General features: G+C 53.4%; 1 protein-coding gene across 5 annotated transcripts in view; it reads right to left on the bottom strand.

Moving 5' to 3' along the window:
• Window positions 1–14656, bottom strand: part of LOC143357184 (serine/threonine-protein phosphatase 4 regulatory subunit 1) — a 218602-nt gene that overhangs the window by 46079 nt on the left and 157867 nt on the right. The window contains exon 1 of one of the 5 annotated variants that reach the window (XM_076793473.1): window positions 11206–12798. The exons of the other annotated variants lie outside the window; for them this stretch is intronic. The gene's annotated coding sequence lies outside the window, so the exon portion shown is untranslated. Of the gene's footprint in view, window positions 1–11205; window positions 12799–14656 lie in introns of those variants that run through there. 5 annotated transcript variants of the gene reach the window in all.

The following is a 14656-nucleotide window of genomic DNA, read 5'->3' as shown; positions in this document are numbered from 1 at the left end:
CCCTTTCGGTGAGAGCGTCCTGGTGGTCGCGCGCGCGCGCGCCGCGTCCCACCCTCCATATACACGCGCGCGCACCGACACGCACACATGCACCCAGAGAGACCAGTCGGTTCAGAGACCGCTCCCCACCGGCACACCCCATCTACTGCACAAGGGGGGTGACTGCATCCTTTGGGTGGGTCAGGGCCAGAGAGACAGAGAATCGCGTCGGGATTCGGCTAGGTCGAGGGGAGGACGAGAGAGCATTCGAGTTCGTCAAACCTCCCGAGGTCCCTGCACCCTACCGGTTGTTACATCACGCACCCTCCGCGGATCCAGGAAATTCCTTCGTTCTGCGGAATGCCGCCGGTCCCATGGAATCCGTTGATACCCGTCCACGCGGAACACGATCGTTCGTTTATCTCTCCCCGCGGGGATATCACCGCGTATCGCCCGTCCCTTTCTTTTTCTCCGTTCCGCCCCCGAGTATTTCTCCTCGAGGTTCGACCGGTGTGTGATCGATTCGTCCGAGCCTCGGATCGGCGCATCGGATAATTTACATTTTACCACGCGACGACGGGTAACCGGCCGGGCATTCCGAGGAAGGAGGGCACGCGACGAGAAAAAGGAAAGAACACGAGAGACGAGGCGGGAAGGGGAACGAGAAAGAGAACGAGAGAAACCGGCCGAGGGAAAAATCTATCGCGGCTAACAAGAAGACGGATAATAAACGTAGAATTCTGGTCACCTTGCCGGGGCAAGGTAGCGCGCATACCAGGCGGCCCTTTCCTTATAGAGCAAAACGCGTACACGCGCATACCGTATCGCAAGGCCACGGGCCAAATGCGCACGGAACCGAAGGGGTGAACGTTCGCGCCGGGGGTGGAGCGGCGAAAGAAACGCCGGGGGATTACAGTGGGGAGAAGAGCGAGAGAGAGAGAGAGAGAGAGGGAGGAAGGGAGGGAGGAGGAGGTACGATGGCGACGATGGGAACGGGCAACGGCGTTGGACGTCAGGATAAAGGATACAGGAGTAGTAAACTCGTCTCTGTCGGAGAACGAGAAAGCGGTAGAGGAAGAGAAGAAGCGGCAGCGTGCATCGGAGGAAGGGTGGAAGAGGAACGACGGGACGGGGGAGCGGCGCGCGGCCGAAGTAAACAAGTGGAAGCAGTGGAACGGGACGGGCACCGGTCAGTGCGGTGCATTTGGTGCATTCCTGCAGTCTGCGCTGCTGCGGCACGAGGGAGAGGAACGAGGAGAGCGAGCAAGCTGGATCAGGTTGAAACGAGACCGAGAGACACGGAGAGGAAGGCGAAGAAGATAGAGCGAAACGGAGGATCGCAACAGAGCGAAGGAGAAAGAGCGAAGCACTGCAACGCGGCACGCCACTTTGGTCCGTCGGACGCAAACCGCATTCCCGGCCGTGACCTTCGCTAGGACATCGCCACTGCCCCCACCCCCACCCGACACGACTCTCTACCCCTTCCACCCCTCCACCCCACCCTGGTCAACGTTTCTGATCCTCCGCCGCCTCTCCCGCGAACGGCAATCCTCTTTCTTTCTTTCCTTCCTGCTCCCTGCCCCTCCGGCCGACATTTCCTCCCTCTCTCGCTCTGTTGCCTCCTTTTCGCGCTCACGCCGTCTCCTTTCCTCCCGACCGGTCCCGATCGAACAACACGCCGCGGGGGAACGCGAGTATCCGCCACGCAGCATCCACGGACAAACGTCTCTTTCTTTGTCGCTTCTTTCCCACCCTGCGGAGGCGCGCGTCTTCGCCGGCGATACTCGTCGGTCGCAGCCGCGCGCCAACTCTCCATTTGGTCACGAGTTTCCCTCCGCGGAGCTGGCCTAGCTGGCCTTCCGTGGCCAACAGCCACGAGGTGCGAGACTTTTTTCCCCTCCCCTTTACCCGTGAGACCGGCAACCCCCTATTCTCCCTTCGTCTCCGAAGATATTCGCCTCGCCTCGCCTCGTCTCGCATCGCCTCGGAGGAACTAAATCCGTTGGTGACGAACCGCGCGAATCATATGATTCACGAACTAAATATAGGCCGTGGAAGGACGGGAGTCCGCGCCACGGGATCGGGAGCCCTCTATCCTCCTGGGGAAGCTCCGAATCGTAAATTTCAGCATTTCCACGTGAAACGCGCGACCGCCACGCGGCTCGGATTCTAGAACGAGAGTAAAAGTTTCGATGAATCGAGGTGGCGGATGCTTTTCGTTGTGCCGGGAAAGGGAGGACGCGCATCTCGCAACGATTACGAAGTTATAAACGCCGAGAATCGTCGAGCGTAACCGTGTATCCTTTACCCGAGAAGAGATTATACGAAATTTCTTGCAAGGATTCGCGCACGATACAGTGACTGTTATAGAGAACAAAGGGGGAGGGGAGGGCGGAAGGTTGCGCGCGAAATATTGCGACGCAGATGAGAGATACGAGGTCCGTCGTCTGCGATTTCGCACAGCGATGAAGAGAGGAGACAGAAAGGCAGAATACGTCGGCATCCGCAAAGCGGCGTGTCGCGGATTTTCGGGGAAGCCACGCGAAGGAATGAAGCCGCTTTAGCCGGAGCCGTTTTAATTTCCTGTCGCGGCGAGGAGGGCAAAGACTCCGGAGGCTCTGGGACACCAAAGGCTCTAACCGTGTGGTACGGGGGGACGCGAGAGGAAGAGGGCGGGGGACCAACCAGGGCACGGCCCTGAAGAATTTCAGAGACCTCTCCGCGCGCGCGGTCTTTCTCTAATTTACGAGCGGTCGCCCTGAATTCGAGCAAATATTTGTCCAGCGCGCGTCCAACTAACGGGTGTATATGAGAGAAAAAAGGGTGTGGGCGGAGGGGCGACAGGGGCGGAGGGGACGGGAACCGAGAGAGAAAACGAGCCAGCGGGACTGAGAACGCTCCAGGATGATCATTCATAGTTTCTCGAAAAGCGTTCCGCCTCCTGTTCTTTTCACTCTGCCCGTCACCGAATATTTTCCTCGACGAGTTATATACCTGTCATCCTCCTCCCTCTTTCTCAACACCCCCCTCCCCCTATCTCTCTCTCTCTTTCTTCTCGTGCGTTCCATCTATCGACCTTGCATTCGAGCTCCAAAAGAGACTCTCTTTGAGGCAGACCGCCCCGGAGTCTAGCCGGAAGCACCTACTGGAAAGTATTCATCCGAGAGAGAAGAAGAAGGCGAGAGAATACGAGTACCTGGAAGTCGTGTTAACACGCGCTGCTGGACGCTACAAGCCGCTCCAATTAGCATCTTCTTTTTCTCCTTCGACTTCTTTCGCCTTCGTCTCGCGCCTCCCCGGCTTCCTTTTCAGCCAACTCACACACCACGGACACGAGCACCTGTTGAACCGACACTCGGAAGACGCTGCGCGGATAGCTGCCAGGTGTTCCAATACGGATTCTAATCGGTTTCTCTTCGTTACCGGCCGAGCAACGCTAAACGACCGTTTTCGTCGCGGCTAGGCACTTTTCTTCCTCTTCTCAGACCGCGCGCGGCCCGGTACACGTTTCGACTTAACGTTCTTCATCGAAATACCCTCGAACGTAATATTGCGCGAACTAATGCTTCTTGCAACGCTAATTCCCGATATCGATTAACGTGTCCCGACTCGCTTCGTTATCGAGTTTCCCTCGACGAAGGACTGTTTTCGCAATTGAAATTCCGATTTCTTTAGGTTCCGAGGGTATATCTTTATTCAACGTTTCCTGCCGAGGTCGTGGAAACAAAGTGCACGCCGGAAGTTTCCTACGGTATTAATCGTACAAACCTATTCGATGCGATGATAAACGCGCTTTTCCAGAACGATACTGCGGCACGCTCGCACACGGGCAAGTTCACCGGAGTCGAACGCACGCTTTAGCGGTTCATAACGAAAGAACGCGCGCCGCGGCGCATTTGCGTATTTTCCCGTTTGCACCTTTCGCAACTTCACGGAACAGACTCGAGGGAGCTCGGCCAGCAACGCGCACTCCGGAAAAACTTCCACCCGGCGAAACCTTCGGGGAGGCTCTAAAATTCCATTACCGGGACTACCATAAAATTCTCAGGCCATTATAGCGCTGTTTCCAGCATTTATAAAGCCGATTACTCGCGGCGGCTAATTTCGGCAATAAGAAAAGCTCGGAAACCAGAGTAATCGGGAACCGAGCGTCGAAACGTTCTCTAACCGCCGCGACAGTAGGATGTGGGAACGATTCGAGAGTCCGCTTCCGCTTCTTCCTCGCGCGTAAAATCGGACCGTCGCGCCGGTGCAACGTGGCTCGGCGGGTCTTTACGATTTTAATAAGCCAATAAAAACGAAAAATCGCACCCTCCCGAGCTATTTTACCAATTAATAGGCTCTGTCCAGGGGCGCGGCGCAACCCCTCTAATATTAACCTCGAAAGCTCCTACTCGGGCGAAGTAGGAGAAAAAAAAAAAAAAAGAAACGCTCGGGATTGTGAGCAACGCGAGGCAGCCGGGACGACCCTCTCCGGTCGATCCGCTCCCGCTGCGCGAAATACGTCGGCATCCAAATAATTCGGGATGCGCTCGTGTGAGATATGAATGAGAGGAGTGGGCACGGCGTGGCGTTGTTTACTGTCTGGCAGGAACGGAGTGGAAGAAGCATCCGCGTGCACCGACGAAAAACGAGAGACGATAATGCGCGCGAGAAGGAGGGCCAGAGAGAAGCGCCGTAGAGCCGCTCCGCTGCGGAGGAGCGAGGGAAACAGAAGAGGAACCAGCGGCGAGGAGAAGGATTTAACGGAGAGTAAAGAGGGGGGACGGCGAGAAGGAGAGAAAGAGAGAGAGTGAGAGAGAGAAGGGGACCAACGGGAGGGGAACTTGGGTACGAGCACGGGGACCGGGCCCAGGATTCGAAGAAAGAAGAAACGGGGAGTCAACGACCCAACGAGAGAAGAGCCGTCTCCGCGCGTTAAGGCGCGCTCGAAACCTCCGCCCCGCCGTCTCGGACCCGCGCGAAGTCCGCTATTACCGATTGATACGCGATCAAGGCCGCCTCCGAGCGGAATTCCTCGCGCCTCGCAGGTGGTAAAGAAGTCCGATCGACGCGACGGATATACCGCAGAAAATCACCTACCCCCCGGCGTAATTCGTTTCGCCATCCGACAGCAGCGGAAACTACTGTTCGACACACGCCGGACATGTGTTACCCCGACGTAACAACTCTTCCATCATGAACCCATCGGTCCCTCCGCCTTTCTTTCTAGCTCTCCTCGTAGCGTTCTTAATCGAGTGGAAATCAACGCGGTCGAACTACGATAAATTACCGTAGATCCGCTACTACGCGGCGGTCACCTAGCAAGGCTGCAACGATTGCGCCATTGTTGCTGCGAGAAAGGAAAACGGTCGGACGAGTTTCTCGTAACCAGGTGCTAACCGTTTAACCCTCTCGCTCCGAAGGCGACCAAGCTTTCCGCGATCGCCGTGCCCTAGAGCTCGTTTCACATTTTTACAGGCTTCAAACGTTTGCATCGACGAAATATACTCTGACCAAGTTTATTAGACTGTTCCTACATAATTGACGACTCTTCACTGCTTTTTTGAAACATATTTTTGGGGGTGCTTCTTGTAGACACGTTAGTCTTCCTGTTATTCCTAATGTAGTGGCAGTTCGTCTAATCTTCAGGAACCGAGTAATTGAATGACAATTTTGATACTCTCGGTTGAAGTAGACCCAAGCACCGACATTACAGGGTTGAAAGCTGATTAAGTGAGACAGGATGATGTTAACCACGAAAGGGATGGGGAAAAATAACAGTGGCAAAGAGCCTCCAACAAAAGTAATGAATGACAAAAAGGGAAGAAAGAAAAGATTCTCTTTGAATCAACATAACAATTCTGACAATATCTAACAGGGTTCTATCAATGATTCACGGGGAACAGCTTCCATCTGGTTCATATGCATTGAACCTTGATAACACAATTTTTGTTTAAAATAAAAAAGCCTCGAAAACCTCGGAAAGAGGCACAGCGTTTTGGACAGAGCATACGAAGAAACTGCGAATCACCATAAACGAGTTCCCGAGTTGGAAAGGGGCGGTAGAACAACGAGACCGTGCGCAAACCACAGGTCTTAAAAATGCAAGTAACGAACGTGTGGTTTTACAGTTGGATGGCGTCATAAACGGTTTAGCGTGTAGGTCACAAATCCTTCTGTGTACGTAAATTTCGTTGAAATAAAACCTGACCGGAGATTGTTGCGCGTAGCAATGGCAGTGGAAGTTTTCATCGGACGCGAAACATGCGCGCCTCTTCCCTGGACTCGCATGAATGATTGTCGTCGTCGTCGTGGCGTGGTCGTCAATCTCCTGACGTCACGGGGGCGGCGGCGGTCGTGTTACGACCGTGCGACCGTTATATGACCGATTGGCACACGAATGCCGCGCCGCTCGCCGACAGTCAGCACCTGTGTGCGCGTCTCTTCTGCTTTCCCATGCCGGCCGGATTATTCGTTAGGCGCGTTCACTGTCAGCGCGTCGTCCCCTCGTCGCGCTACAGCTATCGGGACACCTCACGAAATTGACGCCGGAAACGGCACATGGGACAATTATGTCTCGACCGTTTGCGCTCGTGTACCAGTTACGAACCGTTGGCTCTTAGATCGTAATCGTAATCGTAATCGCTGGTAACCACGGCGGGGTACAGGCGAGAGCCGGGCTGTCTGCTGCCCTCGTCGTCTTTCAACGGAGACGATGATGACATAAGATGCGCGTTCAAGACCCGCGAAAAAATTCCAAATCGGCTCGCTTAAAGGCACGCCAGTTTCGGCGACTGGGATTGATATGGAGATTAAAGGGAGACGTGGGGTGGGAGGTCCTGAAGCGAGAGAAGATCGAGCCGAGCCGAACCGAACCGGGCCGAGTCGCGCGGTGCGGTGCAGAGCGAGCAACGCGGAATAAAGCGAGAGAAGCTCGCACGAGGAACCAAGACATCGTCCGAGGGATAGAAAGAGAATGAACGTGGGGAGAGAGAAGGAGAAGGGGGGGCAAGAGAGTCAGTAGCTCTGCGTTCTCATGCATTCCGCTCTGTCATGGCGGCCAGCGACTCAGACACGCTTCGGCTGTCCTCGTTCTGCATGTGCTCCGGGGGCAACGTGCACTTCGCTTCGTCCTCGTTGCACCCGTGCCTAGAGGAAAAGAGTACGAAACGCGCGAGCACGGAGGGAGCAAGGGGTGCCGAGGGGTGCAGAGAGTCCGGAGAGGTGGCAAAAGACGACAGGAACGAGGGTGGGGTGCGGAAAGACGGAGGGGAGCGCCCACTGCGCTAAATGCTCCTCGGCGAAGGCGCGCGAGCGAGCACTCTCTCTTTCTCTCCTTCGGGCCCCCTTTTTCCTTCGGGGCCCTTCTACGCCGCGACGTAAACAAGCCACGGGGCCACGCTATCCGGCAGGTTCGCGGGATCACCTAACACGGGCCCGAATGTTCACGAAGTTCGCCTGCGCTCTGCCTTTTGCGACGGTGATTCATTCGACTCTCCCCGGCAATTTCGGTGCCCGGTCGTCTACTTTCGAATAATTGCTTCGCGAGTCTGAGATTATTAAGCACGCTCGGCCCATGCTTGAATGGTATGTCGAGTACGTTGCTGCGTGCGTGTTGTCCGTTCGGTGCTGTCGGGAAGCGTGCACCGAGGATGGGCGGTGGTTGACCGTTTCAATCTCCTGCGCCACTTGTACAATTATTTCTTGCCAGAATGAGGAAGAGGTAAATCGCGGCCCTATAGAGCTCATTAGCAGATTGGACGCAAAGAATACCGAACTCCGTCAACTTCGTTCTAATAGAGGATCTGATATGCGCACCAGAGTATTAGAAACACAACGGGTTCGGTTAAGCGAAAGTATTTTTCAGCGAACCATATACTCCGAAACTGCATATTCTTGCGTTCAATATCCACTGGAAAGCATCAACCGCTACAATATCGAGTCAGACTCGTGAAGAAGATTCTGAACAGAGTCTAATAAATATGTGATTAATTTCCTTTAAAATAAAATTCTATTTGGTTCTAGTCGATATATATCCCTTGGAGAACACATAGGCATACAATAAATATAAAGTATCTTTTTTCTTTTCTATGAAATTCTGAACGACGAAACTCTGAAACTTGGAATACCTTTACTACACGTTTCGAACTCCCGTCTCAGGATGACAACAAATCGCGCAGGCACTATGGACACGTTGGAATTTCGGTGCAGTAAGTGCACGGAAACGGAACCGGAATTTCAAGTGAGATTCGATGTTTTTGTAATAATCGAGGCGTCCAATCGATCGCATCAGACTTCCCAGCTACAACTTCACCGGCTATTGAATCGAAGCCGCGATCAATGTGTACATACAATAATATAGAAAAGCAACTGCGACGCGACTCGCAACAGCGCCACGAAATTACCATTTCCACTAAGCTATGTTCCCCACTTCGAACGAACAAAATGCAACGAACGAGGTTCGCGTGAAGTACGGGCATTCGATCGGGAGCGCAACGAGCGAGAACCTACTGTAGACGCGATGGAGCGTCTCCTCCATCCATCTCGAAATTCCCGTCACAACGGCGGGAACGTCGGAGAGGGTTGCTCGGGTGGGAAGCGCGAAATAATTTAGCGATCAAACGCAGCCGCGGGAGTACGAGGAGTAAGCCGAACGGTTCCCGAACGGGCAGCAGCCGTAAACACGAGGCGGCGCGACGCTTTTATTGCCGGCACGCTAACCACGATCGCGTATTTAATCAGCTCGGCCGAAAATACCCGAGACGCGGCCGTTTTTGAGCCGGCCACTCGTTCTCGGAACGGGCGAGAGGAGGAAATCGGTTGGCCGTAAATCGCGAGCGTCGTTCGCGCCGGTACAGCTGTTGGCGGCATGACTCTCTATCGGCGCGGAAAATCCTAGAAAACGAGACGACGCGCGCACACACACGGTTTCAAGCGGAACCGAGCGGAGATCGTCGGGGCGACGCCGAGACTGCCTCTCGACAGAAAGAAAGAAAGGAAGAAAGAGGAAGAGAGAGAAAGAGAGAGAGAGAGAGAGAGAGGAAACGGTTGCGACCGCGAGAAGAAATCGAAGCGAATGGAGCGGGCGAGGAAGCCGAGTGGATGTTCTCGTCGGGTAACGTGGGTACTATCGTATATCTTCCCACAGGAGGGCGGGAACGTCGTCGTCTCGTAAGGGGAGGCGGCAGAAGGTCGAGAAGGGTCCCACTAACGCGCGACCGCCGACAATAATGCGGAGAAAGGGCACATGAATGCCTCGTGTTATTCGCCGCGTGTTTGCACATGCGCGGGAGCGATGAACTTGAGAAGAAGGCTCTGAGAGCCTTGTCTTTGCCTCTGCCTCTCTCGGCCCCATCGCAGGACACTCTCGATCATCCTCGTTTTTTACAACTTCCTAACAACATAATCAGCCCCCTCGAAAACACCGAACGCGTCCTCGAATGCTCAACTTTAACCATCCCTTACCGATCAAGTGATTCTCACGATACTTCATCGATCATCCATTCCGGTCCTTGCTCCGAAGAAACGAACACGACGTTAAGACGGTTAACGAAAGAATCCCATGGACGTCTTATTCAAAATTCCCGCCACGAATTCTTTAATCCCGCTGATCGCGCCGCTCGAGAAGCCACGGCACAATCGGCCCCGAAGACGACATTCTACCGGTACCTGTCCTCGATCGAGCCTCCTACAGTCCTGCATTTGCGGCGATCGACATCAACCATTAGGTCTGTCGGAAAATTCTGTCGGTTTTCTAACGTACAGGGATTTTCATTGGCCTCGAAATAACCGAAACCGCAAATAAAACGGTAAGAATCGGCGTCGATCGCATTCGACGCACGACGCTCTTTCTGTAGTCACGCTCCACTGATTTTACCACGATCTTGGATTTCGGAGTGCGCCGGCACGATGCCATCATCCGAATGGGTTCAACACCTATTTATAAGATGATTAATTGTTCGAATAAAATAGTCCTTCAAATCAGAAAGAGAAAATTGCATAAAATAAAATGTAACACTGTTGTACTTGAAACTGAAAATTTGAAGTATACTTATTTCATATGTTCTTCGAATTCAGCGAAGGTGACGTAAAGTATTTAAAAATTACGAATCAAGTATTTTTCGCAGCGTTTTAACAAATTTAAAGAATATTTACATGCGACTTCAAAATAAAATACACTGCTTACTACTTAAAATAGTATTTTAAACATTTAATATTTGTGTACTGTTATTCGAGCTCCATAAACGAACAATTTTATAAAGTGGACAATACGAAGCCACTGAGAAAATGTCTACGTAAAGTAGCCACCAGGAAAATGATGTACGATACTGAACCAGTCAACGTCTTGTACAGTACAGGTTGTATCGTCTTATAAAACAGAACACGATCGAACTATCGACAAAGAGCACCTCTGCAATTGCAAAATGAACAAATTCAACGGCACCGTTTTAACGTAGCTCGATAACGTTGACAAAATATGACCATCGATCTCGGGAGAGAACGAGCAGATTTTCATCGGCAGTTCTCGGGACGATTCGCGATCGCAGAAATCGGTGACGCGCATATAAAAATGGAAAGGAGTATCCGCATTCAGGAATGCGACGAACACGATGCGGTTGCACGGTAGACTCGCCATTGAAAGTAACCGTCCGAGTCTCGCGATTATTCATATGTTACGCAAGAAGTTATATTTGCCGTGGCATGAAACGACGGTTTCCCGTTTCGTTCGATCGCGATCGCGTGTCCCGGTTCTCTCGCTGTCGGCCGCTCCCGGATGAGAGCCACTGGCGGTGCTGGCTGCGCGGGCGTACGTTGGCACAGGAAATATGAATGTAACGCCGAAAATTCATTCATAATAAGAGCTCCGACGCGCGAACGTGGTCGTGCGATTTGAATTTCGGAGCGGTGGCTCGTTAACGGCAAAGAGGGGAAAGGTTAACGAGATCTGTCGATAAATAACACGCTCGTTTTCCTAAATCGTGGGAATAATAGGCCAGTCGAGAGCAGCCAACGAGTTCGAGCTAGTGTGTGCGTGCGTGCGCGCGCGCGAGCGGGCACGACCGATCGAGTAGGTTGTTAGAGCGTGTGGGCTCGTGCGAGAATTTCTCTCGGTTCGATCCTTTTCGCGAGGACAAGAGAGATACGACCGAACAGACTGTCCGCGATCCATTGTCAGGTTTACGACGTCGTTTACATCGATTCGTGAAATTCGTATAAAAATTCATGTATGCGGTGTGTACGTACTTTTGCGGTGTTCTCTCGACGATCGCAGACGAGGATGTAGCAGCTTAATAGCCGAGGTTCGTTCGTTCGATCGTTGACGTTTCCAACACAATTCCTCTGTTCACGTTTCCCCGAACGAACGGTAATATATCCTGCGCGCGCGCGTCTGTGTGGCTACGTGTGCGCACGCTCACGCACGTGTATGCGTGGCGTGCCTTGGGTTGCGTCGCTCGCTTGCTTCCCGTATGGGCCATCGAACTTGTAGCACACTGTAGAGGAGGAGCCGGGGCCCGTATTATGGGAACACACACGCCTGAACACGTGTGTCTCACTTCCTGCGACGGGCCGGAAGTCTCTATAGTACTATGGCGCACCGTAGTGTAGCGTGACCACGCTACAAGGGCCATTACTACCTCAATGGCAAAAAGAATGGTCCAATTACCGGTTAAAGCCACGCTGCTCGTCGTTACTCCTTTAATGCGTTTTTAGGGGGCGTGTACACGCCTCTCGTTCTTCTTCATCGTTCCCTTCTCACTCACTCTGCCTCTCCCTCTATCTCTCTCTTTTTCTGCCTATCTCTCCTCTTTCTTTCTCTCGTTCTCGGCTCCAGTTTCTACGCCTCTCTCCCGTACAGTCGCACCGGGCCGTTCCGAAGAGCAGCTCCGTCGCTCTCCACCGGACTTCTCGATTCGCGTAATCGCTTCGATCCGTATCCGGTGACTGGTTTCCCTCGGTTCTTACGTGTCGCGGGCGACAACGCGCGACCCGCTGCCATAAATAAAATCGTAACCGTCGAGTAGCGCGGGCCGAGAGAGCAGGGCAAGACGCGAGCAGCAAGACCGGCGCGGCGGTTTCCGGCCGAGGGTTCCGCGCCATCGCGGGTGCGCGTGTTTCCGACGCTGCGAGGCCGCCGCTGCTTCGTTGCGCTCCCGGTCTGTTCGGCGGCAGTGTCGCACTGGTTGCTTCGAAAATTGTTGCTTCGGCCACGTGCTTGCTCGGTCACCGCGCGCTGCGACTATCTCTCTCTCTGTTCTCGCGCGTGTTCCGTGTGTATCCGCCGTGTCGTCGTCGCACTACTCTGTACCGTCTTCTTTTTCTTTTCTTTTTTTCGCTGATTTCGAGCCGAAAATCCTCGAATACAAACAACACCGACACGCTGGAGATACGTGTGTCCCGCCCTTGACACGAACCGCGCGGCAACGGCACGAGGGACGTTTGTTATTCAGTTTCGTGGCGGCGGACTCACTCGCGCACACGCGTTCCTCGCTACGCTCGTGGCGAATGATCAGGACACTGGCGGAGAGGGGTCTTCCCGCTCCCTTTCTATCTCTCTCCTCTCTCTCTCTTGGTTGGTTGGTCGGTCGGCAGTCCACACGCTTCCCAAAGCAGAGACGGATAACGACGACAACCGCACCACGGTACGTCTCGCACCACACTGAGAGTGAACGGTGGCGCGTCACGCTCACAGCGATGCGCAGACGCGCGCTGCGCACCAAGCAGCGGCGGCAACCAGCACGGTGTGCGCGCTCTCGCTGGCTGAACGCTAACACGCACTCACGCAGGCGCAATGCACGCACCCACACGATCAGCCTCTCCTCACGCACACCACCATTCTGGCTCTTTCTTCGTGTGCCTCTGTCCCTGCGCGTGTGTATACACACGCGTTGCCGCGGGTGGTAGAGAGAGAGTTGGACGAAGGGTGGGATGAAGGAACGAGAGAAAGAAAGAAAGAGACGGAAAGAGAGAAAGAGAGACGGAGATCGAAAGAGGGGACGAAACAGACCCGTTAGTTCTCAGAAGTGGACCGCCACCGCTCACCGCCAAACAGACCTGTAACCACGTACCGACCGACCGTGGTGGTTCTCTCTCGCTTGCCACCGTCGACGCGCTGCTTTGGGGCCTGCTGTGCTCGGACGTGTCCCGCGACACGCGAGAAACTGAATTTCTGCCCGAGAATTTTTCGAATCACCGCTACCACCATTCCTCTTTAACGCTTCCCACAAATCAGAAGAATTTTCGTGCGATGAATGACCCTACGCAGCGAGAGAGCGAGAGAGCGAGAGAGCGAGAGAGAAAGAGGGAGAGGGCAAGCGGTAGTTCTGTCGCAAGCTGACCGACCGACCATTGATTAGATACAAGTGTTTACTCGAGTGACGAACGCATACCGATGTCATGTGTTTTTCACAGAAACCCGAAGGGGGGGAACGGAGACGGGGCTCGTAAATATTGTCGATGAAATTGAGAGAAAAACCGGTTATCGGTTTTCTGGTCGGAGGGAAAAAGGTTAGGGGCCGTGTGGGAAAGCGCCGCCGAACACACGCGCGCGCGCTCATGCTTCTCTCTCTCTCTCTCTCTCTCTCTCTCTCTCAGCGCTTTGCCGAAACGCGATCTCCTCCTCCCAGCTTTCGTCTAGTTTTTCTTACCGAGTAAAAGCGTCGCGGCCGATCTCGTGGATGTTACACCGGCGAGGATCAACGTTTCCTTTCCTTCATGGAACGGGGGCACAACGTCGTGGGTGGTACCGTAGCGTGTGCACACCGGCGAAATGAGAAAGCTGACTCGTGGAATCTACAATTATGATCCCCTGCCACGCTACGCACCGTCTTGCATCCTGATGCTCCGGGACAAGTACTCTGGACATATATTTAGCTATCGATCGATAGCGCGAAGAACGATGATCTTTCTGAAGCTATAGCGGAAACGCCGACCGGAAGCGTTCTTATCAGCTCAGGAGTGCTTCGAGGGGATCATTCTATCGTATCAAACTCCGTAGAGTGAAAAAAATCTCGGCAGAGTTTCTCACGGAGTGTGAAACTGTTTCGATATGCGACAAAAATTGTATTATTCGCGAAAGCTCTCTGTCATCAACATGTTCGTTAACATATTCGAAATAATTATGTACCTTCAGTTTTCTATACTGTAAAAATTTTTCTCTTGCTTGTAATCTTTGTATCGTATTCTTCATCATGTTGAAAAAAAAAAACTTCAAAATAATCGAGTCATACAACAACTGAGAAATTAAAATTGATCGATGTAACTACTTCTTCGATCCTTCCGCACGCTACAAATCCTGATAAGCTTAACAGCGTGTTCTCTCGAAGACGGAGATATTCCACATTTTTCGCTGGCCCTTCCACGGGCGCGTATTCAAACGAACGACGTGAAATCTTGAAATTTCAGGTCGGAGGACCGCCAGAGTCGCGATTTGTATTCGCGGCGAGAGCGAAGCGGGTCTGCGCGTGCACGCTCGCGCTCGTTTCTCCCAATTTCGACGGTGAAGGATCGCAGGAAGGTTCGGGGCCCGTCTGCGGGCTCCTTCTCGTCCTGTTCCGTTTCTTCTGGCCGCCGCGTCGGGACGAGACGCGCACGGGCGGTCTAAGAACTGCAACATTCATTAACGGTTCCTCGGCACGGAGGCACACGCGTGTGTGTACACACGCCACGGTGTGCATTCCAGCGGTCGCGCTCGTGT

Source organism: Halictus rubicundus, chromosome 9 (assembly GCF_050948215.1).
Source record: "Halictus rubicundus isolate RS-2024b chromosome 9, iyHalRubi1_principal, whole genome shotgun sequence".
Classification (NCBI taxonomy): Eukaryota; Metazoa; Arthropoda; class Insecta; order Hymenoptera; family Halictidae; genus Halictus; species Halictus rubicundus.
This window is presented reverse-complemented; position numbering and strand designations above follow the sequence as displayed.